The 19,329-nt window shown below is 28.5% G+C and overlaps 1 protein-coding gene across 17 annotated transcripts in view; it reads left to right on the top strand.

Annotated features, from left to right (window-relative positions):
* LOC147809929 (uncharacterized) overlaps nucleotides 1-16,418 on the top strand; it is an 80,037-nt gene extending 63,619 nt beyond the window's left edge. For 16 of the 17 annotated variants that reach the window (XM_087164682.1, XM_087164680.1, XM_087164679.1 and 13 more), the window contains 3 exons: nucleotides 6,151-6,264; nucleotides 7,145-7,210; nucleotides 12,561-16,418. The gene's annotated coding sequence lies outside the window, so the exon portion shown is untranslated. The remainder of the gene's footprint in view (nucleotides 1-6,150; nucleotides 6,265-7,144; nucleotides 7,211-12,560) is intronic. The other variant, XM_087164676.1, reaches the window with a different exon arrangement.
* The last annotated feature ends 2,911 nt before the right edge of the window (nucleotides 16,419-19,329 follow it).

The following is a 19,329-nucleotide window of genomic DNA, read 5'->3' as shown; positions in this document are numbered from 1 at the left end:
TACTTTATAATAGAATACTCCAATTTTAGGGTATGTTATAAAAGTTGTGCAGAATTTTCATTCTCTTTTCTTTTATATTTTTCAGTGGAAACGAATATTTTCATAGTTGGAATTTGTTTTTGCCAAGAAAATTAAATTAAAGTTAACAAAGTGTGGAACTGTTGTGGTTAGAACACCTGTTGAAGTTCACCTGTAAAAGTTGCAAATTTTTCACACCATAAAACGTCAGAAACTACTAATTTTCATTTTGTTAAACAAAAATATTTTCCAATTTTTTTAATTATCTAGGTAAAACCAGTTTCCTCATCATATGATAATAAATATACAGTTTTGTCACAAAAATTCGTTTTTCAAACTTTTTAAAAACACGAAACATTTATCAAATTCATGATTTAAAATCAACAATTATTTGAATAAAAAATATATTTTTAGTTACTGATCTTTATGTTGTTATTAATGCTGTAAAATTTATAGCTTAGAATAAACAAAAATATATAAATACTTTGCTATCTCTAAATATGAAAATAACAAGAAATCTTGACACAAAAATCTACTTAAATTCAAAATTCTATTGACAAGCGACCAGATTTGATGTATTATCAACAAATTTTGAATTTTCGAATGGGCATGAGAAAAATTGCTCTCCTGTTCTGTAGCTTCCAACACTTTCTCTCTAATTAAAAGAAAAGGTTATGTAATAAATAAGATTGATTGGTTTTTGTAGTTACTACAACTATCTTATTACAAATGTAATTAATTTGCATTGCAACTATTTTTTTTAAATGTAGTGATTACAAACCACTTTCGTAATAAAATCCTTTTTTATTTCCTTTTAATGGATGGATTTTGTTGGAAGATCCAATTTACACTTGTATTTGAAATTTTAAAGAATATTCGGATAGGAAGAAACAAATTAGTTAAAATAGTGTAGAATAATAACTAGCTTATTGAAACATGGGAATTTTTAAAAAAATATTTAATTCTTGATTAGAGGTAATTTGACATTTTTTTAAACAATCTAAAACAATATTATCATTCTAAATTAGAAAACAATCTAAACCATTCTGGCAAATTTCTATTTCAATATTCAACTTTGATGCCTTATTCTGCCTTTCTTAAAATTAATTTTTTATTTCAATTTCTTTTGTTTTTTCTGATGTTCTTTTGTTTTATTTTCTTTTCTTTTTTATTTCTGATATACGTTGGTCGATTCTAGAAAATTACCAAATATTTGAATTCAAATTTTTTGATTTTCTATATAAGTACTTTTATATCAAGGGTTGTAGAGCGAAATATATTCTACTGAGGGTATTATGTAAGACTTGTATTAATCATATTCGAAAAATTAGCAACATTTGAACTGCTAAATGAGGGATGCTCAACCTGAGATCTGAGGGCCACATGTGGCTCCTAAAGTCTCGTGACCCACGCAGCACCTAAGCAAAAGAAACTAATATAATTTTTCGAAGGAAAATATTATGTCTTTTAATTATGCCTTTGAGGTTTTGATGATCTAATTTAATGTAGTTTTTTGATGGCTTTTTTTTTTTCTTTTTGGTAAATGCTTTAAATTTCCCAAGTCTTAAAAGTTTCAATATTTTTATTTATGACATAATTACGATGCTTCAATTTATTGTTCTATCGTTTTTTTTTTCTTCGCGCACTTTTTGGCTCTGAAAATCCTGATATTTTCGATATATATTAATAAGACGTTCAAAAACTGAATTTTTTTTTCCTTTATCATTCTTTCATCAATTGTTGCTCCGCTTTTACTCTGTCAGTTTCATCACAAATCTAAGTAATTTTTTTGGATTGTTGTCAGTTGGTTGTTCTAGTTTAGAACTTGAAAGTATTGACATGTTAGGTTTTTTTAAAATCTACTTTTGTTTTTCAATTTTCATCATGGTTGATTTATTAAAACAAATTATTTTTACATAGCTGCCAACTCTACTGAATTTTCCAGTAGACTACTAGTATTTGTCATTTTCTCCGGGTCTACTGGTTTAATTAAAATTCTCCTGGTTTTTCATCAATTTTGAAAATTCCCTAAAAGTAAGTTTCCTAAAAAAATCGGTATTGAAATAGAATTTTTGCACAGGTTATTGCTTGCTTGAATATTTAAATATGTGTTACTAATACATAAGCGAGTCTCATTTATAAAAAACAGTCTGAAAAATGTTTTTGTTCTAAAATTTTGAGTCTTTGTAGAATTTCCTTTTTAAATTAATTAAAAAAATCTTTTAACTGTCTTTGATGAAATAAATGCCTAATACTTTTCAAAATTATGAGTAAATATAATACATAACATTTCAAGTTAATTTAATGTTAATCATAACTGGAAAACATTGCAGTTTTTTCAGTTGTGATGAATATAAAATGCAAAAAATATGACGTGCAAAATATTTAGTACATTTTGCAACAATTATCATGAAATTTGTAGTATTTTGTAAAATCTACTGGATTTTTACTTATCTATGTTGGCAGCTATGTTGTTAGATAAATTAATTATCATGAATTAATTATTAAGAACAAAATGTTTTATTTTTTATTGTCTGCCATGTTCAATTCTGATTCCTCATTTGCAAGTTTTGCTTGATGCGAAGTCACATCTGCTTTCATTAAAAATTGTTTGCTTTAACAAATAAAAGAAGATAATTTTTACTTAAACATACAATTATTTATCACTAAAAGACTATTATTTTATGAAGCAGATTGTGGCTTTCTCTTTTCAGAAGTGGTGCATCACTTTTACCACCTATGTTTTGAGTTTTTTTTCTTTTTCTGACTTTTTTCCATATGCAAGAAATTTGTACTCAATAAATTAGTACATCTTTTTCATGAGTCTTAAGATAAAGATTTTTTTTTTTTAGTTCAGTTGATTTCATTATATTCTTCCTTGTTCTGGGTTTTAATATTTATGTTAGCTCTTCTTTTAATTAGGTAGTTGCACTTTGTGAAGAAGATCAAGGATACCCTCACAGGTGACCTATAGCGTCACTGCCAGTTGATCATTAAAAGAATTCTTAATTTAAAAAAATTTCTTAAAAGAATACTAAATGTTATGAAAGAAATATACATATGTATAGGAATAAAATATAGTGGAAATAATTTAATTTACTAGTGCAATTTTGTGTTTCCTTGATTTTTTTCACACATTTTCAGCAAAGTTTCTTTTTTGTTTTTTTGTTGTGAGTTTCTTACCAATTGGTGGACGCTCAGAGGGTTGCTGCCTCTGGTAACTCCATCTCTTCTTCATCTAATTGAAGGATTATTATATTCGGCTATTAATTTCCTGATTCCAATTATTTTCTTGTTTCTGATTAGAATCATTTTTCATGTGCCAATTTTTTTCATAAATTTAAGAGGTATTAAAATTTTGATATAGTTTTAGAAAAAGACTAAGTTGAGACATTTCATAAGCAAACATATAGCTCTATAAATGTTGGGAATTGATATTTATGAAGTAGAAATGGCCATCAGTTATGGTCAGAATTAAAAAATGTTTAAATAACATATTTGTGTAAGTTAATCAATTCTGTCAATGGAATATATCAAAATATTTAAGTATCTAAAAACTAGTTCTTGTTTTAATGACACATTACAATGACTGACACCAGTTAATAAATTGCAAATTATAAAACTGAATCTATTCAGTACTTTGAATCACCTAATCAAAACCCAACTATAGGTCATAGTAGAATTAATCACTTTTATACATAGAAAAAAAAATCTGAGCCTATCTGTGGGAAATGTTGTTTTATTGTAAATTATTAAAAGATTTATTAAGGGAGAAAAGTTTTAAAGGTAAATATTGTTGCGAAAATTTCGAAATTTAAAAAAACGTGGAGGAAAGAAGATTTAATTTTTGCTACATTATTTAAGTCTCAAAATAATTGCTTTTCAAGAGACAAGTAGTACGAAGTACGCAAAACTTAATTCAAATTTTTGATTCAAAACTTGATTCTAATTTCAACCTGATTTCTTTTTCCTTTTGGAATTTTGATTCAAATGCTTTAACTTCAACCTCCTCCAGGTAATGCTTAATTTATCAATTATCCTGCACTTTTCATCGATGGATTTTTTTTGTGTATAAGAGAAAGAAGTGTTATACAAAGAAATTTTCATTTTTTTATAAATATCTTATTGTATAGACTATTAATTCATTAAAATTGGATGTTTTCAATTACTTCCCTACTTTTAATAGTCATTTATTTTAATTATAATTTCTTTTCAAATTAATAGTGAAGGAAAAACAAATTTAAAATTTGGATGTTATTCTGTGAAAAGTAAAGAATTTCTATGGACAAAACCCAAAATCACGACAGAACATAATTATTATGAAGCAATTGTATAATAATAACCTCTATTATAGAGCAATTGTATAATAATACCTTATAAAGCAAAATTTTGTGACAAATTTATTTATCTAATATTTTACAATTATTATATGACAAAAAATTCTTCTTGCATCTTAAAAAGTAATACTCGACTACAGGGACGCCCAATCATTTTTGGATAGCCAGTCACAAAAATTACGAAGCATTATGTTGAGGGCCAAAACTAACTTAAATCTGTACTTCTCAAGTATTTTGATTCTAGTTGAAAATACTTATATGAATTACATAACTAAATTCTTCATATAAACTAACTAAATATATTTAATCTAAATTACTTTAAACATTGTTGGATGATTAAAAAGTAAATAAGTTAATGACAAATAAAAAAAAATAAAAATAAAGTAACCTACAAAATTTCATTTACCTCAAAAGTTAACTTTTAGTTAGCTAGAAAACAAAATTTGTTATGTTTCTTGTTGTAATATCGGATTAACGAAATTGGAATCTTAATATTTACAATTGTATACTTTAATATTTACTTTTCAGAGAAGAAATCTCTCTTATTTATTTGCAAAAATTCATAATACATTAATTTTTACTTTAACCTCTGAGCCGTTGCCATAGACGAAACTTGAAAAATTTAATTGTTATAATCTGATGCTCTGAGAAAGACCCAAATAAATCAGTAACTTATTGTACAAAGCGCAGCCACTAAAGGATTTTTTTCTATTACATTTTTTTAATATTTTTAATATTTTTCCAAAGTTTTGTTAGTATTTTAGAGAATTTAGGAGCCAAGTTAAAAGGACCACTTTTGGCCTACAGGTCATTCGTTGTGCTTTGATTTATAATGAATATTATGAACATTATTATAAAACTCCGTGTAATGAACATATACAACTCAGAGATGAGATTTTTTCGCTTTTTAGCGGATTTCCGCGTTTTTCGCTTTTGTCTCTCGAATTTTCGAATTTCAGCCTTTTTATCGAAAACTCCGATTCTCTAAAAGTTTCACTTATTTTATAAATATTTCGCTGTTTCAGAAAATTCAGCCATTGAAACTTAATAATTATATTTATTTCCGATTTTCAAAGATAAAAAGAAAATTCCAACTACTTAGCTACCAACCCTTCCTCATTTTTACTTATTTTAGCTATTTTTTCCGCTTTTATGTACAAAAGATAAGATCTTCCGCATTTTTACCTGCCCGCCAGATAGACAGCTCGTATTTTCGTTATTCAAATGACGCTGCTTCAAACAAGCCTTTTGGAAGTCCCAAGCCTGGAATCTGCTTATATCTCTATTCTTATTCACCCGATTTTAATATCACCCATTCTCATAAATGTGAAGTCCAACTTCCTGCCAACCAGGCTATCCCTGCCTAGTTGATTCTTAAACTCGTTTTATAAAAATTGGTTTGTGTAAACAATAGTAAACTAAATTCAGTTTCTTTAAGAATTTAAATTTTTTATTCTGAAAACCTTAGTTATTTATAGTTTTAAAAAGTTGTACTTTATCTTTGCCATTTAGAATTTAGCACCACAGTCATAAAATATTTCATTTCCATATAGTTAAGGTAAAGCTGCTGCAGTAGAATCTGTATTTAAATATATTTGAACCGTTTTTTGTCATTATAGTATCAAAATTATTTCTATTGTTTATTTTCTTGTGGATAATTATTGTATGTCACCAGATGAACACAGCAGGGAAAGAATGTGTCTGTTTTTATTAGGATTTTTGAAAATGTGGTTTTATATTGAAGAGTTTTATAACAAAATGTAAAATTAATTTTCCTTTTCTAATGTTTTTTTAGGGAGGTTTAATCTCAGTACTAAGTCACTTAATAATTTGCAAGAGCTTCTCGTCATAATAAGAATATAGAGCTTTTTGAATGAAAGCTGTCTACCTGTGTTTACAAAAATGTCAGGTAGTATTTCTTTCTTTCTTAGTTCTTGCTTTTTTACATACCTTCAGTTGTTAGATAAGATATTAAAGTGTCAAAAAATGTATCAAGTTAATATGAATCATTTAAAGTTGGTTTTTATTTTTGATTAGAAGCAGATCTGGGACTCCGTTGTTAATTTCTTGAGCAATACCTTATTTGCAATTGTTTCTAAAAAGTAAAAATTAATCATAACAAGTTTTATGAATATTCATGTTTTATTTCTACTTAAATCTAGTTATTACAAAAAGATAAATATCAAGCATGTTTACCTTAGTTGCCAACTCTGTGCGTATAATGAGCTGGGTTCGGTGAGATTATTGCACTTGCATGTGCAACTCTGCTGTTTCCGTTTTTATTTTATCTGCTTATGAATAAAAAGTATTAAATGTTTTGAATATTTTTTTGAATATAAATCCTATCAGAATTATACAAGTTAAGCATTGGAAAAAAAAGTTTTTCTTGTTCAAACATTAGCTTATTTAACGTTTATTTATTTATTTTTCTCTTTATGTATTATAAATATGTTTGTAACAGGTATAAATAATTAGATCATTTCTAAGCAATGAACTCAAACTCTTTTTTATCATTATGAAAATCGCACTGCTTTTACATTATGTTCCATATTACACTCATTATTCTTTGATTTCATTTTAAATATCCTATTTTATTTAAATTGGACCTACTTTTTTTATAAAGGATATTTTTATAAAGATTTATTTTATTTTTTTAATCAGAAAATTAATGCTCCCAATTAGTTCTCATTCAAAGTTTTTGGTACTTCATTAGATGTTTTATTTTAAAATTTAAACAAACTAAAATTATAATTTATGCAATTAATACTTAATATAAATTTATATTGCAGATGAATATAGCCTTCTCCCAAACCAAGTGCTTGTATCGATAATTGAATTAGGAACACAAGCTTTAGGTGTGTACTTTGCACTTGCATTTGTGATCAATAACAGTGTAATTATTTATCACTTTTCTTTTTTTTTTTATGATTTCATTTGAAATTTAAAATCTAGTCATTATCGTAAATAACAGTAGTCATCTGCTTACACACTATAATACGTCATTTGTTGCCAAAGTTGTAGAGGGGATGGGAATATTAAGTAATCATGGTGCATCACTTAAACATGTAATCCTCAAATTCAGAAAAATAAAGGAAATAAGCGTGCCAGCAGATCTATGTCCGCAAAATTATAAACAGATTTTAAATGCATATGCAGTTTGAAATATATATATACCTGTGAATTACGATTTCTTTCTCACTTTTAACGTCTTTTTAGCTTGGTTCTATTTAATCTTCTATATTGATAATGTAAAAAAATCACAGTAATTAGAGGGTCCTCTAATATTATTGCCCTGAAATACTGACATTTCGAGTCATCTTTCTACAAGAAAGAATAAGTATTTTAGAATTGTTGAAAAATTCTTCCTGTACTCTCTCTTTTTATTAAAAAATCATAAGAACTACGGCTCTTTTGAGTGTTCATCTTAATGTTACATTTTGTTTTGCTGCATGAGAACTATGACACTTTGAAATTACTAAGATACGTAGAAAAGTACTCAGGAATTATGATGAAATAAAAAAATTAACATTGGAAAGTTATTAATTGTTAAGCTTGTTGGCTTCTGACAACAGGGATACCACTACAGAGTTAAAATTTGGCATGATAAAAAGGTTTCCACGTGTTTGCTTATAAACTTTACAAGATTTTTTTTTTTTAAATTTCAATTTGTTCACAAATTTTTACAATTTTAAAAGCTTTCTGTGTGAATTTTTTGTACCTTTTTTTATTTTTCATTGCTTTGCAATAAATTTTGCTTTTTCTGCTCAAAAAGTATTAAACTTAGAAACTTGAAATCAAGAAAGTGTGTAGAAATGTGTACAAGGAAAAAAAGTATGATTCTATTGTTATTTCAAGAATTTACTACACCTTCAACAGCTGTTAAACTTGTAGTAAAAAAAAAATAGCTGTTTAAATGCAACGCAGAGTTAAAATGTAATGTGCCGATAGCGAGCATTTATAATTTTAACGAGAGTTCTTTTTGAAATTCCCATTCGTTTGATAGAATAATTGCAAATAAAAGTGCCTTTTTGTGATTTTTTTCAGAGTTTTTACTTTAAATATTATCTATTGTTGTAGAAAATTTATTTTTCCCCACGAAATGTTCATTAGTTTTTTCTTAACTCACGTATGAGTAGTTATAAATCAAGCATTACAAAAGAGAGAGAGATTATGTGTTGTCAGATATAAATCTTAATATTTACAGTGAAGTTTTTAAAAATATTAAATAAAACTTAAAGAGTGCTAATAACCAGGGGTCTGTTTAGAACAGGGGTGTCAAACTGAAAAGCTAACTTGGGCCAAATGAGCAATGCTTATACTTTAGGTGGGCCGCAAAAGAAAATCAATGTTCATCGAAACAAATATTTTTATTTTGAATTGTAATAAACATATATAAGGTTAAATTATTGTTTATGTCCTGATACTTGACATCTCTTCTCTGCTACTATCTTTTCTATTTCGGGAGAAATTTAATTGGCCGAGACTACTTTCAAAATTGACCCAACGTGAGCATTATTAATACGGTTTCGGACTGGAGATTTATTTCCATTCATAACAGAAAATAATTGCTCTCACTGATAAGTACTTCCAAACATGGAAATAATTTCATATGCGAATTTTCGAGTATTTTCAAACCTTGCCGGTAAATATTCCTGAAACTCAGGCACACTCACTTCAATGAGTTTTGCCTTCAAATTTGAGTCGCACTGAATCTCAATCTCTTCCACTTGCATGTAACTGGGTACTGAGTCTATATTTATAGAGAAAATCGAAGAAGTCAAACAAAATTTGTCTTCCAAAGAATTACAATCTTTAAACCTTGTTTCAAATTCTGTTCCAAGATCTGAAATTTTTTTTGCGTATTTTTGATACAATGCAGTATCATCTAAACTAGATTTGTTCTTGTTGCACTGGGAAGTGCGTTAAATCTTCATTTTTCAGTTGCCTTTCCCAAAGAAATAGTTTACATATGAATGCTTTAATTATATCAAACATGTTCGTAATGATCTGATCTTCGCCTTGTAACAAGAAATTTAAATCAGATAAGTGTTTGGTTACATCAACCATAAAAGATAAATCTTGCAACCATATTTGATCAGAGAACAAGCTTGTATCTTGATTTATAATTTGTAAAAACTTGCATATTTTTTCTTTCAAATCCCATAATTGTTTGAGAACCTTGGAGCAAGATAACTAACTTACCTCGCTATAGTAGGATAAACCTGATTATGTACTATTTAATTGATAGCTTAGTGTGAAACGGACTCCATTTCAGCCAATTAGAATTTTACATTTTCGTGCGCACAATTTAAAATGATCCGCATAGTTTATAAATAAAGTATATTATAATTTTATATGCTGGTTTTATTTCTAATTCACATTTCTATTTTATTTTTACTTTGCTTCTGATATATTGACTGTGCCACAAAAATGCTTATCTCGGGCCGCTAGTTTGACACCCCTGGTTTAGAAGAAATTTGGATCCGTTAACGAACCTTTCACAAAATATCTTTCCATCAAAACGGACCCTTCACAAAATAATTTATCTTTTAATTGGACCCTTCACAAATTTGTTTATCTTCATTATTGTTTTGTTAATTGAAGAAACCCTTCCCAAGAATAAAAGAAAGACCATTCAAAAAGAACTAAGTTTTCCAAGTTTCCCTATGTTTAAATTCCAAATGTAGTATTCTAAGAAAATATTTCTACTTTTACAAGCATCATGTGCACATTCTTATTGATATTAAATTATATATATGTTTTGTAAATAAATAATTGATCAATTTATGATTCATAATAAATTAATTATTCTTAACATTACATAATAAATTATTATGTAATAAAAATTAATTTCTAGCAATTTTTGAAATAAAATATTATAAATTTAAGAATTGTAAGTTTACTTAATGTGTAACACATTAAGAGTGATACATAACTAAGTTGTGTTATTTAAAATATGTCAAATGAAATTATTAAATATGTGAGTGATTTTGTTTCCATTATTCGTCTGAGTTGAATATTCTGTGTTGAGCAGTCTAGGCTAAATACCAAATATTTGTATGTTGCATCTCTAATTTAGAAGCAGCAATTGTTGAACAGAATCTTGTATCTATTTGCAATTTAGAAACTTCTTGAAAAGGCTTTTAGCAATTTTTGCAATAACAAGACCCTATTTGCACAAATTCAGAAAAGTACTACCCTGTTTGAAAGAGTGCGACTTACCTCTTGTTTTATATTCACAAATTGTGAGTAGTTTTTCACAATTTTACAAAAACAAGACCTTTCCCAAAATGTCTGGACAGGCCCCTGATAACCTTTCTCTATTTGAATTGGTATAAATTTTGTAAATGAGTAAAATTTCTTTTCATTTATCTCTTCTGATTGAGTCACACATAGTCTGTTCTTTTGGATCAACTTTTTTTTTAAAGTCCAAAGGGTTATTTTACATAATATAACTCATGATTGTAAAGGGTGGGCCATTTGTTATTCTCATAGACTGCACCAAAAATTCTTCTAAGTATCCCCCTCTCTCTCTCAAAAAAAAAAGTGTAAACAACCAGACCTAGTTTGTGTTATTAACACCAATCGCAATCGATGGCTGGGACATCTGTTGACCAAAACCCCTAAAAAAATTAGACTTTTTTATACTAGTAGGTACAAGAAAAAGGGGTTGTCCAACGACTACGTGACTGGACGCAGTTGAGAGGAACCTAAAGATAATAGGAATAACTAACTGGAAGGCCATGGCACAGAATAGATCACGATGGCAAAAACTTATTGGGATGGTCTTAGCCTGTCATAGGCTGTAGTGCCCAAGAAGAAGAAGAAAGGATTATTTTACAAATTAAAGTGATTGTTCATTTCGTTATGTTAGCAAGTGCTCTTGCATAAAGCTAAAATGATTGTTTATTTAGGAACCAAAATGTTCTGCGTGTTTGTGGAAAATATTGACATTTAAGAAGAAGTAAACAATGATGAACGAGAATGGATTGTGGAGGTTGGTGAGCGGAGCGAGCAGGGGTTGTAGCCTTCTAGTAAGATGAGAGTAAACAAACAAACAAAAAATGCAATTAAATTTATATGCATTTTTATGGGAATTCCAGTTATAATGGCAATTTTTATGTCTTTGATATAATGACATCTTGTAATTTATGATGTTTTTGTCCAATCTGACAGCCTCACATCATATCAAGGTCCTACTGTATGTATAAAATAATTTTCTTAATAACTTATGGAGATAATTTATAATAAATTTGAGTACATCATTGTACAAATTACATCATTGCTTTGTTACAAGTGTCTTGATTATTCAAGTTCTAAATTTCTTTGTTTTGTCTATCATTAGAGAGAATAGTTATGACTGTGCATATTAATGGATGAATAAAAAGTTTGAGATTTCACATTCAAAATAGGGAACCCACTTCCAGTGTAAAGAAATTTGGATGTATTGTTTCCTGAAGATCAATATTTTCTAAAGTCTATTGGAATCTACTGGAAAACAATAATACTATATTATATGTTTTCTTATCATGATGCTTTAATATATGTTAATTTTAGGTGTTGCTAGCCTAGCCCTGTTCATCATGGTGCGTAGCGTTTTTAAAAAGTGCTTAAAGGTGCTTATTTTTGTTATTTAAAAGCCCTTCAAGGTGCTTTTTTCATATGGTGTTTCAAAAGTGCTTAATTTTCCCTTTTGGAAGTGGAGATTTCTTTCTTTACCCTATCGATTTTTTCCACGTATTATGCAAAATGTGGTTTTCTCTTATGTGCTTTGCACATTGTTCTATGCAACGTTTCCACAATTCATTTAACCACAACCCATTTCAACAATCAACCACAATACGACTGTCCGTCATTAGTGTCCATGTTTCAAGAAATACTCGTGAGTCCGTATGAGTGTCTACTGAGCTGAGTTTGGTGAGATTATTGCTCTATCACGTACAACTCTGCTCCATTTTGCAAAATATTCTCAAATTCAGATTTCATTTTCCACTCCCTGATATTGAACCGAAAAATCTCTTACTCAAAGAGTTCTTTGTCATTAACTAGTTATTTTATCATGATCAAGTAAAGTTTATAAAAATTATTTTGCATTTTGTTAATGTGTATAGTGCTTGAAAATATTTTTTGAGTGCTTAAAAGATGCTTATTTTTTGTTTTAAGATTTCAGTACTAACCTTGTTCATGAACTCTTTACCTTTACAGTTTGATTACAGCTCCCAACCTGAGTTTTTACGGTACAACAGTAAAGTTCGCACCATTGAAGGAACCATTCCTCAATTTCACAAGACTGATATTGTAAGGCATGTTAACGTAAGACGCAATCCATCACTTGTAAGACAATGTACCAGGGAAGAAGAATTATTAAAATAATTATTTTAATTGCTCTCAGTATTCAACCATAATTTTTGTTTGTTGTATAATTATATACATAACAAGTTTTCATTGTATAGTTTTTTAATATTGTATAATTATGTCGACTGGCTAACCGTGGGAGGTTTTCGTGGTTTTCCTCTACATGTAAATTAAAAGCAGGTTAGTTCCACCAAAAAGTTCTCCTTAAAGCAAATTTCTCCCAATACTTGATCCAGGAGTTCCCTTGTCTTCTGGATTGGGTTCAAAATTACAAGAGCTGAACACGAGTAGTCGTAAACCCAAAATTGAAACGGTTTGTGAATTCACTGTTATTTTATTTCTTCAATGTTGGCAGGTATGCAATGAAAAACTACTTATTTAGAAAATATTTAGCATGATGAACATAATTAATTTTTTCCTTGTTTCATCAGTCTTTAAATTAAGTGTTACAGACAGTTCAATTTACTGGTTTGGAATGACATCTAGTCTAGGTCTGAATTTGTTTTGGTGTCTGCGCAAGCTAAAAATGAATATAATATAAATTTAATTTTCCACTCAATTTTAGTAATAAAATCTCCTGACTTTTCCAGAATTTTCATTAAAATTTCAATTAAATTCTGTATTACACTTTTGTTATAAAAGGCAATATTTTGTCAGAAGTAAAATATACTTTTGTTCAATTAGCAATGAAACTTATTTCTTGATAGAAGATTTGCAAAATATTAAGTTTTGTAAAAAATAAAAGTATTTTTAACTAATTTGAAACAGGAAATTGTTTAACAAAAAATATTTTTCACAAATTAGTATTCCAATATTAATATTTCTAAAAAAATTTAATCATAGCAAAATTTTTACACAGAATAATAAAAATATATGTTAGACATTGAGCCTCATTGGTTACTTATTGTTATAATCAATTTTAAAATGGATTATTTTTCAGGTTTGTCTGAAGCTTTTTTCAAGTTTTGGCAAAAACCTTAAACGAATCTTAAAAATAATAATAACTAGCCGATGAGTTTCAAAGGGAATAACTTTCACAAAAAAGTAAATAGTTAGTAAAAACTTAGTTGCTACATGGTTAAACTTTTTTTGGATTATAACTGAAATTATATCATTAATTTGTAAAAACTACTTTTTGTTTAAAAATTTGTTTTAAATTTCTTCTTCAATCTAACAATATTTTCAGTTCTAATACTATGTTTTTAAGCTTTCTGCTTAAGTTAAATTTGGCTTTTAAGCAGATGTAAGATGCCTTACATCTTTAATAATAGGTTTATTGATGAACTATGTTACTTTGAGTTTTAATTTTTTCAGATTTTGTGCTTAAAATCGTGCTTTGATCTGCAATTTATATACTTGTGTATTTTAAAATCTACATGGTAAACCATCAACTGAAATGTCATTTTTTACATGTGATGTATGTTCGATCAAAAAGTAATTGTAATTTATTATATAAGAAATTATATATCTGATGAGATCTTGCCTCATATTGAAGAAATATATTCTGTAAAATTTCCCTGCAAAAGCATGGGAATTTAATTTCTAAATTTGAGTGGGACGCAGCTTTGATTATGACAGCAAAAATTGAATTATGGATTTTAACAATGTGAACAGTCCCAATTCATTCAGATTAGCAGGGCTCTTGTGTATTTCTTTGATTACAATTGTTACAGAATATGTTGTTTCTTACACATGTTACAGTTCCTCCATATTAAAAGCTGTAGTACGATCAGCTGCCACAAGAGTTTGGGATCGACGTTGGTTGAGGTTTTGTCCTTATGGTGATCAGTGGAGATCAAAAATGAATATTTATTGTACTCTTTGTTGAACCACATTTTGTTGATATTTATTTTATGCATTTTAAACGTAAGTGCTCGTAAATATCATTTACTCGAGACTTTATATCAAGTTATATCACGTGTTTGAAATTGTTGATAATATTTTTACTATTTGTTTGATAATTTCAGATTTTTTCCTCCTTTCCAAACAGTATTTCCTGTTAAATAATATCAATGCATTTATTCAAGTCTCATTTTTTCAATATTTTTGTTTTTATCAAGGAATAGTTATGGGGAAAAAATGTTTTTTTGCATAGTAACACAGGGTTCATAGCATTTTTAAGAAAGGCTTAAAGGTGCTTGTTTTTGATTTACATTTTTTAAAAGCATTTAAAGGTGCTTTCTGTATTCGAGGTTAGTAAAAAGTGCTTAATTTTCTAACGTTTAAAACGAAATTTTTTCTTTGCCATATCGATTGTCATTCTAAATTTCAGAAAACGCATGATTTTCCCAATTTTCTCTGTAATATTTATCATGATTATTTAAAGTTTTGGACAATGTTTCTAAATTTTATTGATTTTTATGTTTATAAATTAAGAACTTTAAACGATAGAAGAAAATGTTTTTTATTATTGCATAGATCCCAATTACGATTTTTTTTTGGAGAGTAATTAGAAATATTTTTTGGGTGCTTAAAAAGTACTTAAAAGGTGCTTATTTTTTATTGAAAAATCTGGCTACTCACCCTGTAACATAAACTTCAAAAACACGTTTTTCAAATCACGGATTAAAATTTAATAAAAAATACAATTTAAAAGAAGTATACGTTAAATAAAAAAAAATTCTTTTATTAGTTTCAAAATTAGGTTAGCTATTAACTCCCAAAAGAAGTAATTTCATACTATGAGCCCATTAAAAAATTTAAAATTGTAAATTAAATATTTTTAAAATTAGATTTTAATATTTTTGATTTAAGTATCGCTAATTTTAAATGCAACTAAATGTCATTTAAAAAATATTAATTTGAATACAACTCTTAAATTCAGCATTTTAAAAATTCTGCAGTTATTGAATTAATCAATCAAGTTTTTTGTCTTTATAATATTTAAAAGTCCTAAAAATTCTGAAATAAGAAAGCGGGTGGAATGTATAAGATACTTCAATCATTTAGTAGAATTATTTGTGAATAGTTCCACACTTCAACAAATCACAAATTTTTACAATTTGAAATTGTCTATTAATTCTTAATAGATTAGACAAAAGAGCGGAATTTCTTGGATCTATAGAAAAGTGATGCATTTTGTATTTATTAAAACTTTTTAAAAGTTTAGTTGGAAAAATTACAATGTTGATAGGCAATTCTGAAACTAAATTGGCATGAATTTGTTACTTTTCATTCAATCATATTGAGATATATTCCTGAATAAAAATATTATGAACATTATCATATTTGAAAATATTGGTGCATTTTTGTAAGAAAATTTTTTTGAAAGTATGTATAATTAAATAAAAATTGTAATACAATATATATATTTCCAAAACTGTACAATTTAACATAACATTAAAATTTCTTTATATTAATTTAATTATTTTCAAATATTACCTGTTAGTTTGAAAAAAATGATATATTGAAATATGATACTGAACTTTTTAATGTTTTTAAGGGAAGGCTGTAAGACATTCTGAATTCGTAGAATACTTTTTATATCGAAGTTTTAGTATGTTAAACTCCATTAGAAAAGTATGTTCACCATTCATTCAAGTTCTTTGTTTCATCTGTAAATTTTTCAATTTGATCTGTAGCGTTGACATTTAATGTTAAAAACTATTTTTTTAAAATATTTTTGAATACTTTGTTTTAATTATACTTGTATTTTTTGTATGTACGGACATGTAAATATTTTTTTAATAAAATTGTTTTTTGAAAATAGTTAAGTTTATTTTTTTATTTGTTATACCATGAAATTACAGTGTATTGACATATGAAAAAGAAAAAAATTTTGAAATTAATAAAAATTAAATTGGTAATACTTAATGCTCTGAGCATGAGCTTTTAAGCTGTCAGTTTTTTCCCCCAACAAAAAAATGTTTCCCCCCCCCCCATGCTATTCAATGGGAGAGTAGTGCAAAGCAGGGAGATTAGTGTGCAGGTGGCTCCAAGGCCCAACTTAACTTAATTGGGGCCCCGGGCAAAAACTTCTTTAGGGGCCCCTTTTGCTTTACAACTTCAATAATGAAGAAACTTAAAAGGTATTTAGTTTTTCACCTCATTATAGGTAACAGACTACTATACTACTTTTATTTTACAAAACAAAGTAGCACTTGACACTTCAAACTGCGAATAAAAGTAGTAACAACAGTAGTTTCAAAACTTGTAGTGCTCTAATTCCGACCACTAAGTTCAATGTTCCAAGTATTTAAACTATGATTTGTATGCTACCTATTAAGAAAGTTCACATATTAATTGCACTTAGCTCGCATTGCATTCAGGAGCAGTGTTTGAACCTGTTTCGCCACTAAAAATTGAACGAGTGCAAGTAATTATAATTTACGATAAAAATTGTAATCGTGTCTTTAAATCCCGAATATGATTTTATTTTATGTCCGGTGTTGAAAAGCCGACCCATGTTTGGGTTTACGTCTATCAATGTTCTATTCCTTGTTTTTTAATTTCGAACCCAGCCCAGAAGACAAAGAAACTTCTAGATCGAAAATTGGGATAAACTAGAAGAAATTTTTGATAGAATTTTATATGGAGAGAAAAACCATGAGAATCTCTAACGGAGCCTTAATGGCAAAGGAATTCTAACCTTTGTTTTAATTTTAATTGTAAATTATAATAATATTCGTTTTACTTACAATTATTTATTCTGATCGACTCTTATACTAACCAGAATATCAGGTTGGCCTATACTTATGCAAATCCGGAACCCCCTCTTGAGACGGAAAAAAAATTGCATTTTTGGGTTATTTATAAAAACTTCATAAAAATCAGAACTTTTTTTTACTCCATCTACTATATGGAATAAGCAATTAATATTCCAAAATATTAAGTAAAGGGACCGGGATAGCCTGGTTGGTAGTGCAAAGGGCCCATGTCTAAGAGGTCGTGGGTTCGATTCCCCGTCTGCCAAAGACTCCCCGTGTAGTTAATGGTGACTGGAGCACGTTAAATCTGTCGGGTCGCAAAGTCCTCCATGTTCCCAAAGCAAATCAATGCCTCTAGGGGTACTAATCCAGGGGTTTCCTTGCCTTTTGGATTCGTTCAAGAATACAAGGCTACTGAGTAGAACATTAGTAGTCGTAAACCCAAATTGGATTGGCTGTTCAACGACAGCCCGGCGATAGCAGGTCGATATAAATTCCGCATCCGGCTTGCACCCGACCACAGTGCAGACGTGACATATCCTCTGTGTTAGACTGATCAATGGTTAGAGTTCCCTTGCCGTCAGGCTAACCGTGGGAGGTACTCGTGGTCTTCCTTTCTATGTAATGCAAATGCGGGTTAGTTCCATCAAAAATTCCTCCATGAAGGCAAATTTCTCCCAATACTTGATCCAGGAGTTCCCTTGTCTTCTGGATTGGGTTCAAAACGACAAGGATTCGGAGTTGAACATCAGTAGTCGTAAACCCATAAAATTGGGTCGGCTGTTCAAAGACGGTTACAAAAATAAATATTAAGTTTTCAAAGAAAGAAAAAGTTATAATACCTTCTTTTTATGAATACTGTAACTTTTCTTTTTTTGTCATTTGTACTTTATAAACAAAGTAATCGATGCTCTCTATTCTTTCTTTGAGGCGTGAGGTATTAAAAAAAGCAGACCGGTAAAAGGAAGAGCATGATAAAATTTAAAAAAAAGGGAGGGGGAAACAATTCTTTGCCTCAAAAGACATGTGATATAAATTAAACGACGAATTGAATATTCTAAATTCGAAAATATCGTGATTCATTTTAAAAAATTTTAATGCGGACGAAATGTAAATTTATCCGTTTTTCAGCTATTATTCCCTCTTTCTCATTGAAAAATAATTATTTTTATACATATAACACTTTAATCACGGTTAAATATCGAAAAGTAAATTTAAAAAAATAAAATACAGTAAATGGAAAAAAAAATTATAAATTAATCCGCGAGCAGGACCGAACCCCTGACTACCGAATCTACAACTTCTTTACCCATGGCGCTAACAACCACAACACGACTCACACGTTGCTTTCACGAGTACATAGCTTAAAGAACTTCCTTCCGGTTAAATAACGAAAACTATTTTGACTCATTATGTGCCCCCTAATGAGTGTATAAAAATTCTTTTTGGTACGATTGTTTAGTATATAAAACTCTAATTTCTGGCCGAGTTTAAAAATTATAAGTTAATATTAAAAGGAGTTACGGAGTAAGTCGTGTGCGTAGCTCCGGGGTCGAAATTTATCCGTTTTTCAGCCATTATTCCCTCTTTCCCATAGAAAAATAATTATTTTTATACATATAACACTTTAATCACGGTGAAATATCGAAAAGTAAATTTAAAAAAATAAAATACAGTAAATGGAAAAAAAAATTATGAATTAATCCATGACCAGGACCGAACCCCTGACCCCCGAGGCAACTAACTTCTTTAGCCAATACGCAAACAACCACACCACGACTCACACGTTGCTTTCACGAATATATAGCTTAAAGAACTTCCTTCCGGTTAATTAGCGAAATCTATTTTGGCTCATTATGTGCCCCCTAATTAGTGTATAAAAATTATTTTTGGAACGATTGTTTGGTATATAAAACTCTAATTTCTGGTCGAGTTTGAAAATTATAAGTTAATATTAAAGGGAGTTACGGAGT

Source organism: Parasteatoda tepidariorum, chromosome 5 (assembly GCF_982258835.1).
Source record: "Parasteatoda tepidariorum strain Cologne lab strain chromosome 5, Ptep-v5.0, whole genome shotgun sequence".
Lineage (NCBI taxonomy): Eukaryota > Metazoa > Arthropoda > Arachnida > Araneae > Theridiidae > Parasteatoda > Parasteatoda tepidariorum.
Note: the sequence above shows the minus strand (reverse complement) of the source record. Positions and strands in the feature narration are given on the sequence as shown.